Source organism: Rhodamnia argentea, chromosome 4, assembly GCF_020921035.1.
Source record: "Rhodamnia argentea isolate NSW1041297 chromosome 4, ASM2092103v1, whole genome shotgun sequence".
Classification (NCBI taxonomy): domain Eukaryota; kingdom Viridiplantae; phylum Streptophyta; class Magnoliopsida; order Myrtales; family Myrtaceae; genus Rhodamnia; species Rhodamnia argentea.
Window position 1 is genome coordinate 30497097 of NC_063153.1, and position 25116 is coordinate 30522212.

At 39.4% G+C, this 25116-nt stretch overlaps 1 pseudogene; it reads left to right on the forward strand.

The window, feature by feature from the left end:
- Nucleotides 1-6467: 6467 nt before the first annotated feature.
- LOC115749650 overlaps nucleotides 6468-25116 on the forward strand; it is a 46867-nt pseudogene continuing 28218 nt past the window's right edge.

Here is a 25116-nt window from a genome sequence, read left to right on the forward strand (position 1 = left end):
TGGCTGATTGGTGATTAGAATTGATTGATTTGATGATTGCATTGGTTGATCGCGAGCGAGCGATAGGTCAGAGACGAGTGCGCAATTGGAATTGAAATTGGAATTAATAATTGAGTGGCTGCAATTGATAATTGATTTATGAATTGTTGGCTATGAATGCCAGGTTTGATTGTTGATTGCCATGGGGGTCCGATTAGAGGTTAATCGCCCCAAATTGTCGAGTTTTTAGTCGATTGAACTGTGCATTCATTTGACCACGTATGGGATCAAATTGCATGTTTTATCACGAAAATGACCTTGGGCTAGGTATTTAAACATGCTTGTATGAGCACTCGACCTAATTCAAAGAACTGAACCGGTTGGTTATCGGGTGTGCTTGAGTGGTCATATGATGTATGTAAACCATGCCGGTCGCACGGGATCCCGACAAGTTCATATCGTGCCGGTCATACGGAACCACACAACTTGTCAGAAGCACGTCAATTCGTGCCCGTGCCGGTCGTACGGATCATACGAATTGTCGGATGCCGATCGCGACTTGTGACGAATCGACGTTTCTTTTGGAATGCATGTACGCTATGCTGTACCGGTTATCTTGGATACATAACTTTTAGTCGCCGTCGCCGGAAATAAGGGACGATGCTTGGTCTTGCCAGTAAACACTACCGATCGTAGTATTGGGGCCACACCGGTCGTGTTTGCCGACCACACCGGTCGCGTGGGTCACCAATTAATAAATAGACTACGTATGGTGTCCTGTGCATGCAAGTGCTGTGATGCTTTGCAATGGGATGAATTGGTTTGGTTAGTTGACTATTGAGTCTAGTCTGCATTGCATTGTATGTGGCATGGAGGGTAAGCTTGCATGTGATTGAAATATCTGCTCTATGTTGAGGTGATTGCTTTTTAGGGTGCCTGAGCGAATCAACGTCCTAACCGGGCTTAGGCGTTGGCTCACCGAAATTAATTTCTCATCCCGTCGTGGTTAACAATTTTCAGGCTGTGACGGAGGCCGTGGACGTTGAACCTGGAGAATTGTGGTAGGGTATTTGGGAGTAGATGATGGATTAACCTTACCTGACCTTGTGTCTTTTTTGAGGTCCTAGTGAGTCACCCCGAAGTATGGGGTTGTATATTTACTGTAGCTCAATAGAGTTAAGATTAATATACTCCGGCTGTTTAATGAACTTATTTTTGTGAATCGAATGTGTTAATTTTCCTGCTTGTATTATCTCTTGTGGTTGATTGTTTGGGAGAATTGCATGTTCTGCATGCGTCGTAATTTCGTAGGTCGATAGCCTATCTAGGACGCTATCATTCATGACCTGAGGCGAGTAAGGTAGGGATGTCGCGAGCTCGAGAGTGGGGGCGTGACAAGTATCACCCATAACAAGGTACTACGTCTTGTCAAAGAGATATTTGTTGTGCCTTCGACCAAAAACTTGTTGTGCACCCTACCTCTATTATTGAACTCGCCTACTATACAGCTATATCACCACTACCACCATCGTCCCGCAAGAAAGAAAGAGGTCCCGCTAGACTACCATCGTGGGCTCGGACATACACGGCTACAAAACGGTAAGACACAAGGCCCGATGCTTAACCTATATCTACCCATAAAACACATAACAGGTTCCTAAATAGTACATTCACGAAATCTGGGTGCATGTTCTCCTCCCAAGTACTAGAAAAGTCTATAGGCACTCCATAACGCACCATACGAACCACGAGAGTCACTGGAGGCATACTACTAGCTATCCGAAAACCACAATTCAACATAAGTGAGTTAAAGCTCAACGAGTAAAAGTCTAATACACCAACAATCATATATGTCGATCACATAGCATACGCGACATGTATCACAATGTAAGTTGAATAAACATAACACAAGGTAAGCATATAACTATCGACTATCAAGATGTGATGCTATATGCCATATGCATCAAGTTTCATTAATCTTTACACTTTAAGGTCCACACCCATCTAACGGCACTACCGGTTTGCTGATCGCCCCGTGTGGGTCACTTCTAGTTAGCCGACTAGGCTGCTGTGGATCACCATGTCCAGAGGCATCTCACTTCGAGGCTTCCCCGAATACACACAGTGGAGGCAACCTGATTTTCAATCCTGGCTCCCACTGGGCTTTATTTGCACTAATTATCAATGGCATCAAAACAATTCATTTCTTGAAATGCGATGCAATTGACATGTTTATGCCGTGCTACATGACTCATCTTAGCACATTAGACGTAAAATAACTATACATCATGGCATTAAACATGTCCAATTCACCCATAATACACTATCGAGGCAAAAGACACTAAGGTCAAATTATTCAACCTATAAAACTCAACAAGCATAACATAGAATTGTCCGATTCTCGCTATAGAGCTCACAACCAAACCATCTCATTCACGGTTCATCTCATTTTGTTGCTTAATTTGGATAGTCCATCCACCAAATCTACTAATATTACTCTCAAGACATCAATCATGCCATTAATAACAATATGCAAGTCGATAAAGGTCTATAGCAGTAAAAACCGAACCCTAACTCTCTCGACCAACTTAGTCCGACACCAATTTGATGATTCCGTCCACAAAACTTATTAATCTTACCTTCTAAGATATCAATCAAGCCCATAGATACAATATGTAAATCACCTCGGTGCACCACATGCCCATGCCAAACTTCATATCTCTCGACCACCACTAGTTGACGTTCGGCTTCGACGTTTCCATCCATTAACTTAAGTATTTGACATTCAAGGTCTTCAATTACACCCATAGGAACAACATGCAAAGTACCCGAACACTCTCATGTCAAAACCGAACCCCTACCGACATGGCAATCCTCGTTACTCAACTCAATCTCAACAATCCAACTATCAATTTCACTAACCCGTTGCTCAAGAATGTCAAATAAGCTATTAAACACGACATGCGGAGAGAAATCTGCACACATACATGCTGAAATCGAACATCTAAGAGTCAAGCAAGTTAGAGATTTACTTGCGTTAGTTTCGTGCATGAGAATCACCACGGGACCGTCGTCGCACCACTCGAGCTCACATTGTCGCACATGAATGAGAGAGCGTGGAATTGAGGGAGAGATTGGTGTCGGGTCGGCGAGAGAAAGCAAAGGGACGTCAGGTGAGGGTAGCGCCGAGAGGAAGAAAGCGTCTTGAAATTCTTGCACAAAAATGAGAGAGAAAAGAGAGAAATTGAAGCTTATATAGTGGGTGGGTGGCTTTGTGCATGGCTACAAAGTGTCCATCATGCACTCCCCCATGTGTATTTTCTGCCACCATGTGTAGTTCCACTATTTGGTTTCACATTATTTAACTATTTTGGACCCAAATTAAATACAATGCATTTCGCGTCCTTCCGGTAATGACTTACCATGCCATTTTTTTAAAAGACCCAACAATATAATTTCTCAACTATCGCTTCCAATATAATTATCCAATTTTTATCCATTAAGTAGATTGGCGGGACTCGGGTCATCATATGATTTCTTTGAAGGAGGTCAACTATCATGTCCCTAGCTCGATCCATTATCTTCTAGTCAACCCACATGGAGAAATTGCAGCAACCTGGACCATAAAACTTAGCACATCCATCAAAACTTCTTCTTGCATTTGTAATAAGAATTGGTGCTCAAAGATTACAATAGTAGTTAGCTCCGACTCGACCTCATTAGGAGTTACACCACTTGATTTAGATATTGGTGTCCTCATTCTTCTTGTCACCGTATTAAGAAGGCATATTTGGGCTGTAAACTCACAGTGCAAAAGAATAGAAGCATGTTACTTCATTGAAAAGTATCTTAAGCAAAGCCTACAACCAAATATGCGCTACCATAAAACATGTATATAAAAAATTGCAATAATAGTACATTCAGAGAATGCATAAACCAAGCTAACTTGACATGCTGAGTTGGGCACCATATAAGAAACCCAACAAAGTTCATTGTTAATTTAAGCGAAAAATTAAGCTAACTGGACATGTTGAATTGGCGGAATCATATACACTATAGGGCAATTTGCAATAAAACATGTACGATCAACGGGAAATATCAAGAATTGAAGGATCATAACAATAAAGCATGTACGATTAACGATCGTAGACTCTCTCTCGGACAGTTCTTCCACAAAGAAGCAGCTCAAAAACTCAAAAGCAATCGAAACACATCGGTTCAAACAAGAGTTCATCTCCCTTGGCAGCCAAAGTCGGCCACACAAAATCAAGACAAACAACCAAAAGCTGGAAACACGAAAAATTTCTACCGACGAAAACAAGAGGAAAAATAAAGCGAATACCCGCACGAGAGGGAGAGACGCTTATGGTTGGGAGAGGAGTCTTCGTCGATGCCACTCGATGCGTCGTCGAGGCTCTCACGAGAAGAGTCGGACTTGCGGTCAATAGAGAAGGAAGCGACTTGATTTGGGGTTTAGGTCTTAGACAAAGAGACGTTGATGGAGAATGTGAAGAGGGAAATGAGAACTCGAGGAGGAGAGACGGCTGGAAACCGTTGCCGACGATGCTCGATCCTCTGCTGAGACTTTCACGGGATGCCGAATCGTCGAGAACTTGATTTGGGGCTTTAGGATTCAGACAGAAAGATGATGGGGAGAGGAAACGTAGAGAACGAGGGAGAGATGCCGTTTTGGATAGGAGAAGAAAATTACCCAAAACAACATCGTTTTGTTGACGTGGACAAGTTGGACGAGTATATTTACCACGTAAGAGAGAGAAATGAATAAAATATCAGCATTTTTCGTTAGCCACATTAGACGGAGTTAAGGGACGTACTCAATTGTAATAATTTAACAAGTTTTATGACTTAATTGTACTTTTTATAAATTTTAAGTTCAATTGCACTTTTCTAATTTTAGGACTTCTAGACAACGTACCCTTTTATTTTTTTCTCTCAATTTGTGAAGTTGCAATGATCATCATCATTTTTTCAATTCCCATATTCTTGTAAGCTAGTCTCAGCTTTTGTGGCATGGTGGAGGATAACTATAATGACAATTGAATTGGGCCGAGAAGTAGAATTGGCCTCATACTTGCTATGTGGGTTCAAACTGTTCTAATGACACCAGCAAGTGGTTGACTACTTGACCATCTTCCAGGGTTCAAATGTTATGTACGTTTGAAGTAATCCGGGCCTGACCGAGTGCGAGAGAAAAGAGTGTGGAAATGATATGTCTCCAAGAGTGGGGAAGTAAAGAGAAGAAGAAAAATAAGTTAAGCCGACAAAATTATGCCTGCCGTAGAACAGTATTTTTCGAAATTGCTAGGACATTTCGATGGAAAAAAAAAATGATAGGATACGTGGCAGAATTACAGTTAATGGTGACACAAATTTTGATGACTCCACTTAGCCATTCATGGCATAAAATGTTAGGGATCGACCCCGACCATAAGCAAAATATAATTGGAAATGGATTTCAAACTGGGAGCTCCCAACTTAATCGAATCTTCAAGATTGAGTTCATTGAACTCTGTGAACTCAACCGGGTTCTCGGGATAAGTACATCATGAGTGCCATAACTTGTGTATGGCGTTCAATTAAACGCCATAACTTTCAAAACGTTCACTTAGGTGCCATAACTTTCAAAAATCGTTCACTTGAATGTCACGTCGGAGCAAAATCGTTCACCCGAGTGCTACAGTAACTTTTCCGGAGTGCCACGTCATCTTTACGGCGAGCCATGTCAACTTTCCGGCGTCTATGTGAGCTTTTCTGGCGTTCATGTCAACATGGCATTCAAGTGAATGCTTTTTGAAAGTTATGACACTTAAGTGAACGTTTTGAAAGTTATGACACTCAAATGAACGCCGTACAAAAGTTATGTCACTTCTAGTGTACTTTTCCCGAACTTTTCTCTCTTTCCTTCCCTCTTATAAATCCACGAGGATGGCTCTCCACTTGATTCTGACTATATTTATGTGGATCCGCTTATGTTCTTAGCAAGAGGATAATATTCATGTAGAAGCAAGTTTTGGCCGAGAGAGGCAAAATAAAAAATTACAAAGGAGGGAATCTCGGTATTTCAGGGGGCAAATCATGGCTGAACGGCCGAGATAATCGAAGGGAATTTACCAATTACCAATTAAAAGCTCGGTCAAATATCAGAGGCCGAAACTATAGCAGTAGGTTTGGCTACAAAAGAAGACTTTTTCAAGTATCGGCCGTGGACGTTTGGAAAATCTGTTTTCCACTTCCGAGCTTGATGCGATAAAGGGGGGATACGGTGATCTTAAAAAAGAGAGAATAAACAAAACTGAATGCCTCGACGCCCATAAATGGAGATCACAAAGGAGAGAGCTCACGATAGATTGCACAGCCGTAGGTGTTTGCCGGACCTCACTGCCACCCTTTAGGGAGTTCCACAGTCGCCATCTCTTCTGACCGTGAACGGCAGCCGTGGTGGCCAGCCATGCCATTGTCCCGGCGCCATGGCTGCAATCCGAAAGCCCCGACTAGTGCTTGCTGTTCCAGCGACCAGCCGTCCTAGTGTTGTTCCAGTTAATTCTAGCCGCCACTATACAGCCGTGTCCCTCCGGCCACCAGCAGTGCCTGCGGAGCCCATTCCCTCCATGGTTTAGCATCTTCTTTATCGAATTGAATCAATTTTCTTGCATGTGTCCTTGAGGGTCTTCCAGCGAGTCTTTACCAAGAGTTCCAGCCCTCCTTTCCGATGGCACCACTAACTGTGGACAGCTTAGCTGTGCCATCCACCAGCAGCAGCTCCTCACCGGTCGCTACTTTCGTACAGCAGATCCCCCTCTGTAGCTCTGCGCCATCGCTGGCCCACGGCGTTGTGTGTCCCATTGTGAACAACTCCCTCACCGATCATCGCGGTTTGTCCTCACGTTCCTCACCAGTTCCGTTTTCAGAAACATAGTCTTCGAACTAGGGTAATTTCCTAACCCGATTTTAATTTGATCATCTTGTTGCTTAATTTGAATTACTTGATTCTAATCCTAACTTGGTGATATTGTAGGCATTATCCTATTAGGAAAGCTATTGTATTGAGAATCACAATAATTATAAATATCGAGCCGCTCGGGTCATTATTTTGATTATCTCGATTTTCTGTCTTGGGTCGTGGTTATTGTTGAATTTTAGTGAACTTTCCCTATTTTGAAAAAAAAAATACACAATCTGCATTGCACAATAAATTAAATTGGATTCATATTTAGTTTCCAATTTAGAATTGCATATTTAGGACCATGTAATATTTTAGAAAATTTTTTCTAAATTTTTTCTTACATTAAATTAGATCGATTTGTGTTTTATTTAACTTTAACAGAAAATCACAAAACAAAAGCATGGATATTTCATACAAAATAAGTTGCATTATTACCATGTTGTTGCATGACACATCATCTGCCACGCCAGGTCATCATGCCACATCATGTCGCCACGTCATCAATGCAATGTAATGTTTTCGAGTGCCGGCAAAGCCTCCATCGTTGCTTCCCTTGGCCACATCGTCTGGCGGGTGGTTTTTCAAGTTGGCGGCCACTCTTCCTCTCCTTGCTCCGACCACTCCTTGCTCTGTCTTGATATTGCTAGGTCAAATCTAGTTTAGGGCAAGTCCAAATATTGTGTGATTAAGTATATAGTTTGTGCTATAGGACCTTAGGTTTACCTAATGTGTTTTGATTAGTTATTGCATTAATAAGGACGGCCCTAACATTGTCTCGCATGATCTCTGTGATGATTAATTGATTTGAATTTGATTGCTTTGAAATACCATTAGGATGAAATAAATAAATTACAAATATAACATGTTTTTTAATGCGTCAAGCACAACATTATGTCTATTGCATGTTTAGAACTTATGTACATCTTGTTGACACCTAAAACTTTTGACGATCAATTTAATTATTTATTGCATATCTAAATAAAGCATCAAACTCGACTCCTAAACAAAAATATTGATGCACTGTCTTTAATCTGCTGGCCGACGGAGTCACTCTGCGAGACGTCTTGTAGTCTCTGACTTGTCTTCGAATTGCACGTTTCAGCCCGGTCAATCCCAAGGACACTAGCGACTCCGCCTGAAAAGCCCTAAAAATTGGGTCAGTACTGTTGAGATCGTTGAGTGTTTTTGCAGGTGCACCCAGCGGATTTGGAGCTTTTCCGCACCACCCCAGTGAAAATATGGCCCCCGTCGTGCTTGTCACAACTCATCGCCGTTGAAGACTCCCACCAATGGCTAATTAGTCCACTGGCAACTGTCTCTGTAAACAAGTAGTCCACCAAATTTCCGCAGCAAACTTTTCTTTTGGCTGAGCATTCACAGTCCCAGTGCAAGGTAAGTTGGTTTTCGATTAATTTATATACCAGTTTAGCTTTACTGTATAGGCTTCTAAATGGATGTTATTCAATAGTTTTAATATGCGGGAGTTATTTACTTTGTGCACTTGAATAACAATGTATTGTCACTCCGATATATGGTTAAATTTGTTCCTTACTTCTCAGGTGCCAAGTCTGCTTATAGTAGAGAGAACAACCTACAACATAAGGGTGAAGTCAAAGCAGACAAAGCTTCAAGATCATAACGTTCTTTTTATATCAGAATCTCCATTGTGTGCATTTTACTACAACAGAGCAGTCAAATACATACAATGAAGATGTTGGATGACAAAAACGTTACAATGTTGAAGCTTTGTCTACTGTGATGTCACCCTCATATCACATGCTATTCTCTCTGCTGTAAGCAAACTTGGCACCCTGAGAAGTAAGGGACAAATATAACCATATATCGAGACTAATAATATCTTGTTATTCAAGTGCACAATGTTTGTCTCAAAGTAAATGCCTCACATAATAAATGTCCCGACATGTCAAGGCTTCGGTCTCTAAATATCGTCTCATGCATTATCAATGACTTTAATATGTGCTTTTATATACGTGATTGATTGAATGAAATTTGTATGTACCAGAATAAGATGTCTTTGGATTTTAATGGTACGCTTGGGTACTTTTTTGTAACAAGTGAAATTCAATAATCATCCTGTACAACCACCCACACGGGTGGCGCAGCTGGCTTGCGCACTCTTCCTCTCGCAAAAGGTCGAGTGTTCAAATCCCAGGAAGCGTCGCAGGTGACTTACCCGGTAGCACGTGTGTGGTGGCTAGCACGTGTTGCCCCCGGGGTTTACCCCTCGGCTGCCGGCCGTGCGGGGTTCCCCTGGGTCATAAAAAAATAATAATAATAATAATCATCATGTACAATTAGCATGTTACATGTTCCATGCATATTTAGAGCTTAAGAGCGCATTTATAGTTTGTTATTTAGGGCCATGCATGTTAATATTAGAATGCATACATGTGTGTGTATGTGTTTGTTATATGTATGACACTTTATAGTTTTCATTAAAACCACAAAAGCCAAATAAAAAGACAATATCATCTAGGTCTTATCTATGTCATATATGTTTAATTGGTCTCATAACATGTATATCATATATTGCACATCATTTAGTGAGTCTCGCGCTAGAGATTACGCTTAATAATATTTCATGCATTTACAGTTTAATTCTCATAAAATGAAAAAGAAAAGAAAAGAAAAGAAGATAGATTGCATCGTTATAGTATATTTTTTAGAAAGTCAATTAGGTCATGTTAGGTGCCCCAGAGTTCAGTCTTTTATTTACTATAAAAAACATCAAAACTAGTCTCACAACCTAGTTTAAGTAATAGGGTTTCCTATTCTGTGTCATTATAATTGCATATAGGTTGCATTCAATATACTTAATCATAGCGGGCATGTCAATAAGGATTTCATGCTCATCAATGCAAGCTTTATTAGAATTCATGTGGTCATAGCATTTGCATGAAATCATGTTCATGTTAAACAAGAAAAACTCAAAAAGAATTGATTGACAAAATCATATTTAGAAACCATGTCTATGTCATGCGTACATTATATGGTTGTTTGGTCTTTAATTAATGTCTTGCAGAACTTTTACTGGAAGCTTTGCCTGGCACATCTAAGGTTTTTCTATCTCCTCAAGCAATTTTATTTATCGCTTACATTATTGCGTGTTAAATTCTTTCATATGTGCACGCAATATTACCATCACATATTAGTGGTTTAATGATTAAAATTAACCAAGACTGCATCCAAATAAGAATGTCGTTTAGGTTGCGTGTAAGATTAGCTAGTCTCATAGCATTGCATATTATTTAATGTATGGCATATTGAAATCATACATTCTTAGAGTTAATTATTAGTAATTGAGTCCTATAGATAATGCTAGTTATATCCGCATTGTATATAGTTCATAAAGCAGGAAAAATAAAATAATGAGTTGGTATTGCATCATTCAACTGTTACTCGCATATATATATATATATAGGTCAAAACTATTACTCGCATAGTTCATTAGGTCACATTTGTTACCTAGGATTAACTATGCTGTTTTTTCATGGAATTAAAATCAATAATAGCATTTCATGTAGTTTGCATTGTAGAATTAGTCCATAGTTGGATTTATATATGCTAAGGATTGCATATTTAACATGTGATACATTTAAAATATGTCATCTTGCAAAGTCGATCTAGATTACATTTTCACTAGTCTTATAGTACTTTAGGTCATAATCTAATCATGCACATTTAATGTGTAGACTTGTAGGATCATTCAACTTTTTGTTAATTAACAAAGGAAAAGACCTGTATCATGTATATTGCATTAGCTAGATAAATTAGTTTTTGTAAAATTGATATTGCTCATTTAGTAGGTCACATATCATTTAGGAAAAAAATTAATTGGTATATCATATAGATGACATTTAGAATTAATACAAGTTTAATTTCATATGATCTAATTTTCAATCCATTACACATGTCACATAGATGACATTCCATCTTGGTAAATTATATGCCCTTCACAATCATGTCCAAGTACGTTCATATCAAGGGGACGTTTTTCTTTTCCTTTCTTTTATTGGAATGGAATACCCCTTTAGTAATACTTTCTCTTATAATGAAATCCTAGTAAAAGAGCGCATCCTCCTTTGATCCGAAGATAAGTCGATTGCTTTGTTTCATTCCTAGATGAATACCCCAATTCCCGTTTCTTTATCATCTCACACGTTTTCGTCTTTGTGTTCAAGAAAAATGACATTCAAGGAAGAAATGACCAAGAAGGTGGCACTCAAAGGAAAGAGTGACGGGATGGCACGACTCCAGCATCAAGTGGACTAGGTGAACAATGCGCTGCAACACCTTTCAAATTGCATGGACAAAGTCACTATGGCTCTGCCACCTCCTCCGCGTAAATGAGGCGATGAGGCGAGTAGAGCCCATTAATGTCAACCCAAACGGCAAAGCTATAGCATTCGATAGTTCTTCCTGGAAGTCAAATGCCTAAAAAGGTAATCTAGAAGTTGGTACATTGAGACAACCAAGCGATAAATATGACAAATATTTCCCATGCTCCAAGAGCCAAGTGTTGATTTCGACATCGAGGATATCAAGCGTATTGGACAGGCTGATCTGCTGGGTGATGAAAATGTCTAAGCAACTAATACCTTCTTCGCCATGCTATTGACGAGGAACAAGATGATTGGATGAGTTCGAATCACTTAGAATATGTGCATATTCAATTATTTGCGCACTCCTCTGGGTAGGATTATTTCCTGCCTTCTAAGATTTTTTTGATTTCTTTCTAGGCTTTAGGATGTGTTTCTAGGATTTGATTGTTAATCCTAGATGGCAATAAATTTTTAGAAATAAATAAAAAAATCATAGAAGGTAGGAATCTACATAGAAGATAGTGCGAATAATTGAAGATACCCGTATCTAAGCGATTCGAACTCATCCAATCTTCTTGTTCCTCGTCAACAGCGAGTCAGTTCCTTAGGCCGTTTCGTCATCCCGTAGGATAATCCAAACGGTGGGCATGATATCAATATTAGCACTTGCTGATTTTGAAGTACAAAACATAGTAGTCATATTTGCTGCTTGGTTGTCCTAATGTACCGACTTTTGGATCACCTTCTTCATACCTTCTCCGAAGCGAGGCATTCAACTTTTGGGAAGAACCAATGGATGTTACAGCTTTGCCGTTTGGATTGACATTAGAGGGCTCTTGATGTGGACATCGAGCCCTATCGAGGAGGAGGTGCTAGGGACCCATTATCCTATCCGCTAGGCCCCATCACTCGAGCCGAGCAAAGGAATTTAAGCAAGGCTGTCGGCGTCATGATTCAAGATCTTTGGAATAGAGACAATATGGATTCGAGACTTAAAGATTCTGAAGCTCCTTGGCGCAACAATATCACTTTTTGGTTACAATGACTTCGAGACGCTTGGAAACGAGCCACTGATCAATACACACTACTTTAGTAGTGATTGACGACGTTTTTTAGCGTTTCGGAATCATTTAGATGGAATTTTAGGCCTTTTTCTATTTTTAGGCGAATTTTCATTAATTAAAGATATTTTTGTAATTTTGCCTTATTAGGGTTAGCACCCTATATAAGGGAGCTTATAAGTTTCTGATAACGCAACTTTGATTCATAATATTATACAGAGAGGTTTTCTTCTTTGAGTTCTCTTGAGGACTAGATCTTATCAAGGTTTCCTCGTGGCGATCGAATTCAACTTATCGAGCAAGATCGCGAATTCTCTTGTTCGTGGCGTTATAGCATTGATTGGTTGACACGGGTTCGTCAACGAGTCACGTTCATACCGAGATTATCAATCACGGGTTCGATTGGGGGTTGAGGTTAGCAAATTCGCAACTCCTAGATCTTCGTAGAACGATCAACTTCCGCAACGATTTACATCATTTGGTATCAGAGCCGGGTTCTACAAGGTCAAGTTATCTTACTTTTCTTGCTTTTCGTTTAGCAAACTCGGGTTTATAGAATTAGGGATTCGTTGTTAATCGAATCAGAGTTTTGAATCTATTCTTGCTGCATTTTCAATTTTTTTTGAATTAGGGTTTTTGGTCTTGAGGTTTCATATTGTATTTGAGTTCGCAAAAAAAAAAAATTCGGCCAAAAAAAAAAATAGCAAGGCCGAACAAAAAAAAAAGTTTCGGTAAAAGAAAAAAAAAGGCCGAAAAAAAAATCAAGAAGGCGACTCGTTTGTTAGTTGGACCGAATTGAAGTTTCAGCAGCGGAAATTGAGTTTGAGATTTCAAAATTAGCGAAAGTTGTTGGATTTTTGAATTGAGCGGTATATTACCGGATTGATTTATGATCTTGCTTGGTGGTTTAGTCGACTATTGTGAGGAGCTTGAAAAACTGGATTTAGTCCGATAAAGAGCTTGTGAGAAAGAAACGAGAGGTAAAAGGCAAGAGTGTGCGAGCTTAATTGAGGGAAGAAAAAGCTGAAATTGAGTTAAACACGAGGGGAGTGACAAACACCTTCAGCGAAACACGTGAGGGAGTGTTTGGTGAGGTTTCTTTATCTCTAACGTTTTCTTGCAGGTTTAAGTTATTGCGGGTGATCAAGAAAGCGTGAACCGGAATGAGGATGGTTCCAAACAAAAGGATGAGGCGATTTTAGCGGACATCCAGCGGTTGAGCTTACAACTTGAAGCACTTAGCAATCGAGTTGTGAGGTGTGAGACGAAGCTCGATGGTGATCAAGAGCCACCACGAGGGAGGCCACAAAATCAGCGAGATGAGCCTAGGGAACAACCTCGATGGCAGCGGCAATTTGAAGATGAATATGTGTCCGATACGGAAGATGATCGAGATGGCAGGTTTAGGAGGAGGAACGGACGCCGAGGGTTTAGAAATCGAGAAGATAATGAACTTGGTAACATCAATATGAAGATTCCATCTTTCCAAGGAAAGAATGATCCTGATGCATATCTAGATTAGGAAAAACGAATGGAGATGGTATTTGAGCGCCAACGATATTCGGAGCTCAAGAAGGTAAAAATTGCAGCTGTTGAATTCACTAATTATGCTATAATATGGTGGGATCAACTTGTGACTAGCAGGAGACGTAATGGTGATGCGTCGGTAGAAACGTGGGATAAGATGAAAGCGGTGATGAGGAGACGCTTTATACCAAGTCATTACCACCGAGACTTGTTCCACAAGCTGCAGAATCTCACACAAGGCAATAGAAGCGTGGAAGAGTATCATAAAGACATGGAGATTGCCATGATCCGTGCTAATGTGGTAGAGGATCGTGAGGCTACAATGTCACGATTCTTGAGTGGTTTGAGCCGAGATATAGCAAGGGTGGTAGAGCTGTAACATTATGTTGAGTTGGAAGAATTGGTGGATAAAGCTATCAAAGTTGAGGATCAAGTTCGAATTGGAAGCCCAATTGCAAGAGGGATGAGAAGCCAAATTGGAAGGAAAACAACTCTAAGACTGAAACTTCAAAGGAGAAGGAGAAGGACGACAGAGTTGGTTCGAATCCGACTTCAAGTAAAACTGAAAATCCTAACACTAGAACTCATGAAATTAAATGTTTCAAGTGTTTAGGCAGGGGTCATATCGCAAATCGGTGTCCTAATAAAAGAGTGATGATAATGACTGGACCTGGAGATGTTCAATCCGAAAGTGACGGGGAGGAAGATGATGTTGAGATGCCACCGTTAGAGGACTGTAGCGATGTTGAGATGCCGGTCAAAGGTGAATTGATGGTGGTTAGGCGTTCTTTGAGTGTTCAAGTTAAGGAGGAGAAGCATCACCAACAACGAGAAAATCTGTTCCATACAAGATGTTTGGTGAATGGTAAGATTTGTAGTTTGATTATTGATGGGGGTAGTTGCACGAATGTAGCAAGTTGTACCATGGTAGAGAAGCTTGGATTAATGACTGAAAAGCACCCTAGACCGTATAGATTGCAGTGGTTGAATGATAGTGGAGAAGTGAAGGTGTCAAAGCAAGTCCGAGTCCCATTTGAGATAGGGAGATATAAAGACGATGTGATGTGTGATGTTGTACCTATGTAAGCAGGCCATCTTTTACTTGGTAGGCCATGGCAGTATGATCGGAAAGTACATCATGACGGGTACACCAACCGATATTCGTTGGTAATGAATTAGAAGACTTACGGTTTGGTACCGATGACACCTACCGAGGTGTATGAAGATCAACTGAAACTACAACGTGAAGTCGAGAGGGAGAGAAAAGAAAATTTTTAGAAGCAAGGAAAAGTAATGGTTGATAAGAGTGGAGTGGTAAAAGCCGAGGGAAAAAGAGAAAGGAAAGAAAAAAAGGAAAAGAATTTCTTTGCAAAATCGAATTAAGTGAGGAAAGCTTTACTTCTGGATCGACTGATGCTTGTACTTTTGTATAAGGAGACACTATTTACTACTAACGAACTTGACCCAAGTTTGCCTAGTTCTGTCGTGTCTTTATTGTAGGAATTTGAAGATGTCTTTCCTGATGAGATTCTTGGAGGTCTACCACCGATTCGAGGCATAGAGCATCAAATTGATTTGATTCCTGGTGCGCCATTACCTAACCGACCCGCATATCGAAGCAATCCCGATGAGACAAAGGAACTTCAGCGGCAAGTTAGCGAATTACTAGAGCAAGGATATGTGCGATAGAGTCTTAGCCCATGTGTTGTTCCTGTTTTGTTGGTACCGAAGAAGGATGGGTCTTGGCGCATGTGTATTGATTCTTGAGCAATCAATAACATTACGGTAAAGTATCGACATCCTATTCCTATACTAGATGATATGTTGGATGAATTGCATGGAGCTTGCATTTTTACTAAAATTGATCCGAAAAGTGGTTATCATCGGATTACAATGAAAGAAGGGGATGAATGAAAAATTGCATTTAAGACTAAATATGGGTTGTATGAGTGGTTAGTCATGCCATTTGGTTTAACGAATGCACCTAGTATTTTCATGCGACTTATGAATCATGTTCTATGTGCTTTTATTGGCCGATTTGTGGTTGTCTATTTTGATGATATCTTTATATATAGTGGAAGCCTTGATGACCATATTGAGCATGTGCGAGCTGTTTTTCAGGTTTTAAGAGACGAACAACTATATGCTAACTTAAAGAAGTGCTCTTTTGTGACTAACAAATTAGTATTTCTAGGGTTTGTTGTTGGTGCTGATGGAATACAAGTTAATGAAGAAAAGGTGAAAGCAATTTATGAATGGCCAACACCTAAGACAGTAGGAGAGGTGCGTAGCTTTCATGGCTTAGCCAGTTTTTATCCCAGATTTGTGAAGGATTTCAGCACTATCGCCGCACCTTTAACCGAGGTTATCAAGAAGAACGTGGGTTTCATGTTGGGAGAAGAGCAAGAGAGAGCATTCAATCTGTTAAAGGATAAGCTAACTAATGCTCCTTTGTTGTCTTTACCAAATTTCAGTGCTACTTTTGAAATAGAATGTGATGCTTCCGGTACAAGAATTGGAGCCGTGTTGATGCAAGGAGGACGTCCCATAGCTTATTTCAGCGAGAAATTAAGCGGAGCAACATTGAATTATCCAACTTACGATAAAGAGATGTATGCTTTAGTGCGAGCTTTGGAGACTTGGCAACACTATCTGTGGCCAAAAGAGTTCGTGATCCACACCGACCACGAGACTTTGAAGTACTTGAGGAGGCAGCAAAAGTTGAACAAAAGACATGCCAAATGGATGGAGTTTATCGAGACTTTTTCATATGTAATTAGGTACAAGAAAGGTAAGGAAAATGTGGAGCCAATGCACTTTCCCAAAGGTCCGCAATTCTAACTACTTTAGGAGCAAAGTGTCTAGGATTTGAGCATATCAAAGAATTATATACTGATGATGATGACTTTGGAAGAGTGTTTGAAGCTTGTGAGCATGCTGCGTTTGAAAAATTCTATAGGCATGATGGATACCTCTTTCGTGAAAACAAGTTGTGTTTGCCTAGATGCTCTTTACGAGAGTTGTTAGTGCGAGAGGCGCATAGTGGCGCTTTAATGGGACATTTTGGCATAAATAAAACTTATGAAGTACTGCATGACCATTTTTGTTGGCCACACATGAAACGAGATGTCACACGTGTTTGTGAGAGATGCATTGCTTGTAAACAGGCTAAGTCTACAACTAAACCACATGGCTTGTATACTCCTTTGCCTATCCCGACGCATCCTTGGGTTGATATTTCTATGGATTTTGTGTTAAGATTGCCTAGGTCTAAGCATGGTAGGGATTTTATTTATGTGGTTGTAGATCGATTTTCAAAAATGGCTCATTTTATACCTTGTCATAAATTTGATGATGCATCACATATTGTTGATTTGTTCTTTCGTGAGGTTGTGCGTTTGCATGGCATGCTTAGGTCCATTGTTTCTGATCGAGATACTAAATTTCTTAGCGACTTTTGGAAGACATTGTGGAAGAAGTTAGGTACACAGCTTTTATTTTCTACTACTTGTCATCCACAAACCGATGGTCAAACCGAAGTAGTTAATAGGACTTTAGGGACTTTATTGCGTGCTATCATTAAAAAGAATATTAAGTCTTGGGAAGACTGTTTACCTCATGTTGAGTTTGCTTATAACAAGAGTGTGCATTCTGCTACTAAATTCACACCGTTTGAGGTTGTCTATGGTTTTAACCAATTAACTCCGTTAGATTTAACCCTTTTGCCTGTTGATGAGCGTGTGGATTTAGATGGTGCTAAGAAAGCTGAATTTGTGAAGACTTTGCATGAAAAGACGCGGCTAAATATTGAGCACAAGACAGAGCAATATGCAAAGCAAACCAACAAAGGGCGCAAGAAGGTAGTGTTTGAGCCCGGTGATTGGGTCCGGGTTCATATGCCCACAGAGCATTTTCCCAAACAACGACGTTCTAAGTTGTTACCGCGAGGGGATGGACCATTCATGGTGTTGGAGAGAGTCAACGATAATGCCTACAAGCTTGATCTTCCAGGTGAGTATGGTATTAGTGCTACTTTCAATGTTTCTAACTTGACTCTTTTTGATGCAGGCGATGATTTGAGGGCAAATTCTTTGCTCGGGGGAGGGAATGATGTGGACATCGAGTCTTATCGAGGAGGAGGTGCTAGGGACCCATTATCCTATCCGCTAGGCCCCATCACTCGAGCCAGAGCAAAGGAATTCAAGCAAGCTGTCGGCGTCATGATTCAAGATCTTTGGAATAGAAACAATATGGATTCGAGACTTAAAGATTCTGAAGCTCCTTGGCGCAACAATATCACTTTTTGGTTACAATGACTTCGAGACGCTTGGAAATGAGCCATCGATCAATACTCACTACTTTAGTAGTGATCGACGACGTTTTTTAGATTTTTGGAATCATTTAAATGGAATTTTAGGCATTTTTCTATTTTTAGGCGAATTTTCATTAATTAAGGATATTTTTGTAATTTTGTCTTATTAGGGTTAGCACCCTATATAAGGGAGCTTATAGGTTTCTGATAACGCAACTTTGATTCATAATATTATACAGAGAGGTTTTCTTCTTTGAGTTCTCTTGAGGACTAGATCTTATCAAGGTTTTCTCGTGGTGATCGAATTCAACTTATCGAGCAAGATCGCAAATTCTCTTGTTCGTGGCGTTATAGCGTTGATTGGTTGACACGGGTTCGTCAACAGGTCGCGTTCATACCGAGATTACCAATCACAAGTTCGATTGAGGGTTGAGGTTAGCAAATTCCCAACTTCTAGATCTTCGTAGAACAATCAACTTCCGCAACGATTTACATTAGCTCTACTTGTCGCATTGTATTCCACTTAGAAGGAGGTAGAGTCATAGTGAGCTTGTCCAGGCAATCTGACAGTTGTAGTCGTACATTGTTCAACTCATCCACTTGACGTTGGAGCCGTGCCATCCTGTTACTCTTTCCTTTGAATGCCAACTTCTTGGTCATTTCTTCCTTGAGTGTCATTTTTCTTGAACACAAAAGACAAAAAGGAATGATAAAGAAAAGGAAAATGGGGCATTTAATGAGACTGTCCCTAGGAATGAAAATAATTCGACTTATCTTCCGATCAAATGAGGCTGTGGCCTTTTGTTAGGATTTCATTATAAGAGAACGTATCACGGAAGGGATAATTCTGTGCCAATGAAACAAATGTCCCCTTGATATGAAAATACTTGTACATGATCATAAATGGCATATAATTGATCAAGACGGAACGTTATTTATGTGACCTTCATAATGAATTCTAAATTATATAATATGGTAGTTAATAAATATTAATTTTAAATGTCATGATACCAATTAAAGTTCATCTTGACATGTGGTCTATTAAATTACATGCAGTATGAACTTTACAAAAATTGACTCTCCTAATTAACGCAACCTATATGATACTCAATACTTCATTTTTTTTTCTTTTACTTTGTGAATTAACAAAAGACCTAACAGTCTCCAAATTAAATGAATAAGTAATAATTCCTAACCATAGCAATTTAAATCTTATGAACAAGAAAACATGGACTAATTTTGCATAACATCTGCAAGAAGTTGTCGAGTCATTGGAATTGATCTGAAGCAAGCATGACGGGGCAGGAACGCATGAGGTTGACGGGATTGCTGGGCTCGCTTGAAGCTCGTTCGGTACGGATTGAACCGGTGAACCAATCTCGCTGGCCCGGAAGGGTACCTCCCTGAGTATTATCATGTCCACTGATCTACGTCTCGCGTCGCTAGTGGAGTAGGTAGAACTTGACTAGAAAGTTCATGGGCACATTCTGAACAGGGGGATATACTAATATCTAATGCAACATATGAATATTTTCTATGTGAAAAGAGCATTTTCGTTACAATGATTATGGCAACATTTCCTTAACTTATGGCTATTTGACCACGTAAAAGTGCCATTTCAAAAGCTGCATCATTATTTTAAGCACTACCCTCCTCATTTACATCATCAGAATCCACCGTTTATGAATTGGGATAAAAATCTGCTCTTGCAAAATCTACGACATCTCTTGGTATATAATTACACAAACTCATTGCCGCTATTGCAATTTTCACTAGCTTTTTATATGAATGACTTGGCATATTTTTTAGAATCTTCCACTTTTTTTTCAATATGCCAATGCCTCACTCGTAATCCGATCATACAAAGGAATGGGCACGGTTAAACATTTCTTTATAACCAGTAGGTGCGGGATCTCTCGTTGAAATTTAGGCAAATGATATCTAACTTCTTTGTTCGTGGGATTAGGATATCCAACATCTATTGAATAGTATTTGCCTACACAAAAATAATGTAAATTTAATCAACATATACCAAATACATAGATATTCAAAAATAAATACCATTAATTAATGAACCTATCGGAAGATGAGAAAATTGTAAATCTCGTTTCCCAATGGCTTCATAAAGATACAAGTATCACGAGCTATTCCCTCCTAACAGGCCCAAACCTAAGCAATTTACATTTTGTGTCGGTCTTCCTTTTCTACCAATGAAGCGAATTTGTTCGTGTGTGCTGGACATGTGTACTATCTAAAGCTCTAATGCAGTCCTAAAACATAAAAAAGAAAATTAATTTGTTCATCTTTTCTATTGTATAATCGTAACTTAACTGAAATTATGGATAAAATCTTCGATTATTCATGACTTTTTTTGGATTGGTCTTAAATCTTTTAATTGTGTTAATTAAGTATTAAACATTTTCACGTTTTGTGAATTGAGTCAATCTGACCAATTATAGTTGGAAATTGTTGATGTAGACACCAACTATCAAACTTGGCACGATCGACCAATGCCGACGTTGAAATTTTCAATAGTATGTTCTTTACTACTTTTTTTTTTTTTTTTGGATTGAGGGCCAGCTATAGTCTCGACCGACCCTCACCAAACACAGGCTAGGGCCGAGATGCGCTCACCCGATCGGGGGGTCGTGTCCCTTGCCTAGACTCGGTGAGGGTACGACACCCTTGCCCCGGCCTACATAAGATGAGAGGTGCATGCGCCCTCATTGTCGGCGAGGGCATTGCAGCCCTCACCCAAGCCCTCATTAGCCACGAGCATTGGCGGCTAGACCCTCACCTAGTGGTCAACGAGGGTGTTGCGGCTCTAAGTATAATAAAAAAAAAAAGTAAAGGAAGAGAAGAAAGAAGAAAAAACTAAAAATATAAAAATATTCAAACAGCTATTACAATATCATTAAAATATCCATGTCATTGATTTTTAGCCAAAATTAATTGAATAAACTTGATTGGCAAAATATAAAAAGATTTATGATAGAATGACACACATGTAGTAGATTTATGACTTTTTTGGTAATTATCCCATTGAATAATTATTCAATACCACCCACCCATCGGTGGCCGCGATGGTTTGAGCCCAGTTCCTTTCACGAGAGGTTCCGGGTTCAAAACTCGTAGGCGTCGGTGATTTAAGCGGGGGGTCGTGGCGGTGGGATGCTGCGCTAGCCCCCCTAATGAATAGTCGTGCTTCACCGCTGGTTTGAGCCATAACTTGCCGGCCGCGCGGACACCTCGGTTATAAAAATAATAATAATAATAATTATTATTATTATTCAATACCAATGGTTGTTTGAGTCATTCATTGGGGAAGTTGTGGATATACTACCTTTTTTTTAGCCAACCACAATCATAATTAGAAAAAAACTGCTATTTCAGTCCACGAATTTCAATGTAGTCTTAAACTTTTTAATATTTCCAATGTAATACTAATCTCTTGTGTAAAATTTTAGTATGCTATTTCCCATCAATTGTTATATGGAATTACTGACGTGGTGATCCAGTCATCTTGGCCATTTTTCGTGGCAAGGTAGACATGGACAAACTCAATCAAAACAACGTGGTTTTGTGTTTCACCAAATCTAACAATAAAACAAAGCTGAAGGTACAAAAGCCCTCAATTTGAACTCCCTCAATTTGCTAAGAATCCCAAATTTCTACTCTGTGGTATCAAAATCCTTGGAAAGATGAGCGAAGTCATCGCAATCAATGACTGTGGTCCCTCTAATCAAGAATGAGAATGATATGTCTATGTTTTGCTCTTGTGGCCTGCAATCTCTTCCACAAACAGCAAGACCAAAGGAGAATCGGGGAAGAAGATTTCGTGGCTGCCCAAAATATAAATTTGGAGAAAATTATGGTTTTTTAGTTAGGCCGATGCATAAATCAGTCAATCGCCAAGGAATGTGTTAAAAAAATTTCAAGGGAGCAATGTCAGAACTCTCAAGGCATAACTAAAATGTGTGAAACAAGATGTGGCAACACAACAAAGAGAATTCCAAATGAAAGTAGTGTTGGTTGTGTCCCCAAGGTTTACTGGTAATTTTGCTCACATGTGTGGAAAGTTGAAGGAGGAAGATGGTGTTGGGTTTACCAGAGACTACGTAGGTAGACATTATTTGTGTTTTGTCACGTGTGAGCCGTTGTAATCCATGCCTTGTAATCGTAGACAAATTTTCGCAGAAATGAAATTCCATGTTGACTTGCAGGTCCCTTCAGATTGAGCCTAAGTTTTGGCAACTGGTATAATAGGGCTTGGACCGTACTCAAAAAATGAGTATTTTGCACATATTACTGGACTTGAAACAGCAAGTGGTCCATCGACAATCTCGGATGACAGCGACTAATCTGATATGACAAGAAGGATTAGACCAAAGCAAGCCATGTGTCTTCTAGCATCTGCAATGAAACGGGAACACGTGACCAACTCGTACTGCTTCTCTCATTGCTCCAACAGATACCACTTTGTCTTCTACCTCTCAGGCCCTACCTATCTATGACTGCCATTTCTTTTCAGGTTTTGGTGTTCTTTTTTATATTTTATCTTCAACTTGATTTGTCTGCACCCCCACCCATTTTTGAACCCACTTAATGTACATTAGACCCTCACCAAAAAAAAAAAAAAATGCACATTAGACCTAAATAATGATACCAACATCAACATACAACATAATACGACACACCGACACGTTATTTTTTAAAAAATAAAAAATTTCGATAAGTTAGGACACGCATAGTAATGCATATTTTTATATATACATGATAATTATAGTTTTTATGATTATGTTAATTAAAATTAATTCGATTCAAATTCAAAAATAAATAAATAATAATAAAATAGCTTATAAAGAATTTACACTAAAAGATATATGGTTGGGTACATCAATTTTGTGATCGCTGGGGTATATGACTTATATATATTTTATATAGATTTACATTTTAATCCATAATTTATTGAAAATTTTAAAATTGATCTCGTGTACGTTGGTATGGTGTGTCGGGATCCTGGACTTGTATGTCATGGGGGTATCGGGGGCGCCGACCACGCGTCGGATATTTAACACCTATTGACCACATGTCAGACGCCGACACGTGTCCACCGACATGAAAGCTCTAGGGGAGTGTCCATGCTTCTTAGCAGTGGACATTGATTCAATCAAGTTAGGCTCTCTTGCCGATACGTGTTTTATTTTTATTTTTTTCTCTCGGTTGGTCAAATTGCAATGATCATAATCAGTTTTTCAATTCCCACAATCTTGAAATCTAGTCTCCGTATATGTGGCAAGGTGGAGGATGACCATAATGAGAATTGAAGTGGGCCAAGAAGTAGAATTGGCCTTTATATTTACACTCTGGGCTCAAATGGTTCTAACGACACCAGAAACCAGTTGACTACTTGACTATCTTCCACGGCTTAATTGTTATGCATGTTTGAAGTAATCTGGGCCCGACCGAGTGCAAGAGAAAAGAGAGTGAAAGTGAAATATGTCCGAGAGAGTGGGAAGTAGAGAGAAGAAGAAAAATTAAATCGAGTTGAGGAAAATATGTACGTGGTAGAAAACTATGTTTCAAGCAAACATAACTATAAGCGATTAACATGTGTGTTAGTGTTGATACCTAAATTTGACGACCCCACTTAGTCATTCATTACATAGAAAATTAGGGATTAACCCTAATCCCTAAGTAAAAACATTGTTAATTGCATTTAGTAGTTATAAGCCCACATATTGCACTTTAATTGGGCTAGTGCCAAATGGATTTAGCCCGGGAGCTCTAAACTTAATTGAATCTTTCGGATAAAGCCCATTGAACTCCGGGAACCTTTTTGGTCAAACCCAGTCTTCTCTCTCTTTCCTTTCCTCCTACGAATCTACGAGAATGGCTCTCAACTTGACTCTCCTACTAAATTTATGTCTATAGGATCGTTCCAAGTAAGAGAACGATATTTCATGTAGAGGGAAATTATGGCCGAGAGAGCAAAGTGGGCATAATGAAACAAAGGAGGAAAACGATAGAGAAGGAAACAAGTCCAGCAGGGAAACAAGATTTTTCTAGGGGTGTCAATGGGTCGGGTTTCTACGATACCCGACACGATCCGAAAGACTATAGATATATAGCACAAAGGGGTCGATTCTGGTTTTGGATTTTTTTTTAATTAACAATTTGCAAAATTATAATTTAGGAGCCATGTGCGATTGATACCACTTTTGGAACTCATGGCATTTAATTTATCGACAGTCCATTGAAAAGATACACTTTTCAATTAACTATTTATAAAACCTCATCTTATAATTTATCGACCGTCCATTGAAAGGATACACTTTTCAATTAACTATTTACAAAACCTCATCTTCTAATTTAACGACCATCCATTGAAAAGTCTAGCCCTTCCAATCTATCGGATTACCAATATTCACCGACCATTTCCCAAAGATCGATTCCATTCCATCATCAATCACCACATGAAATCACATACCACAAGACGGAGGAAACACAAAGTGAGCAATGTCTTTTGGCAACTTGTAAAATTCATCAAAATTCATTTGACCACAAAAAAACCAGTTGTCAACATTTACATCTATGACAATGTCTCTACACTCGAGAATAGCACATACAGACTAATCTACGCGAAGGTCTCATATGCATATCATCAAACACGTCATGGTCACTCAATTTAAGAAGTCCACTATTTTGAACACAGCTTCATAGCTAGACTGAAACAAATCAACGCAACATGCTTCCAGCGGCTCACCATTGGATAAGCCAACTAAAAATGAAGCAAATCTGAGTTTCATTTGTTCGGTATTGACTATAACGCGTTTAAGAGAAATCATTACGAAGGCGGGGAATTTCAATAACTATGACAATAATCCTCAATGTGAATGAGACTCTCTAGTTCAATGCTGGAATGAAAAG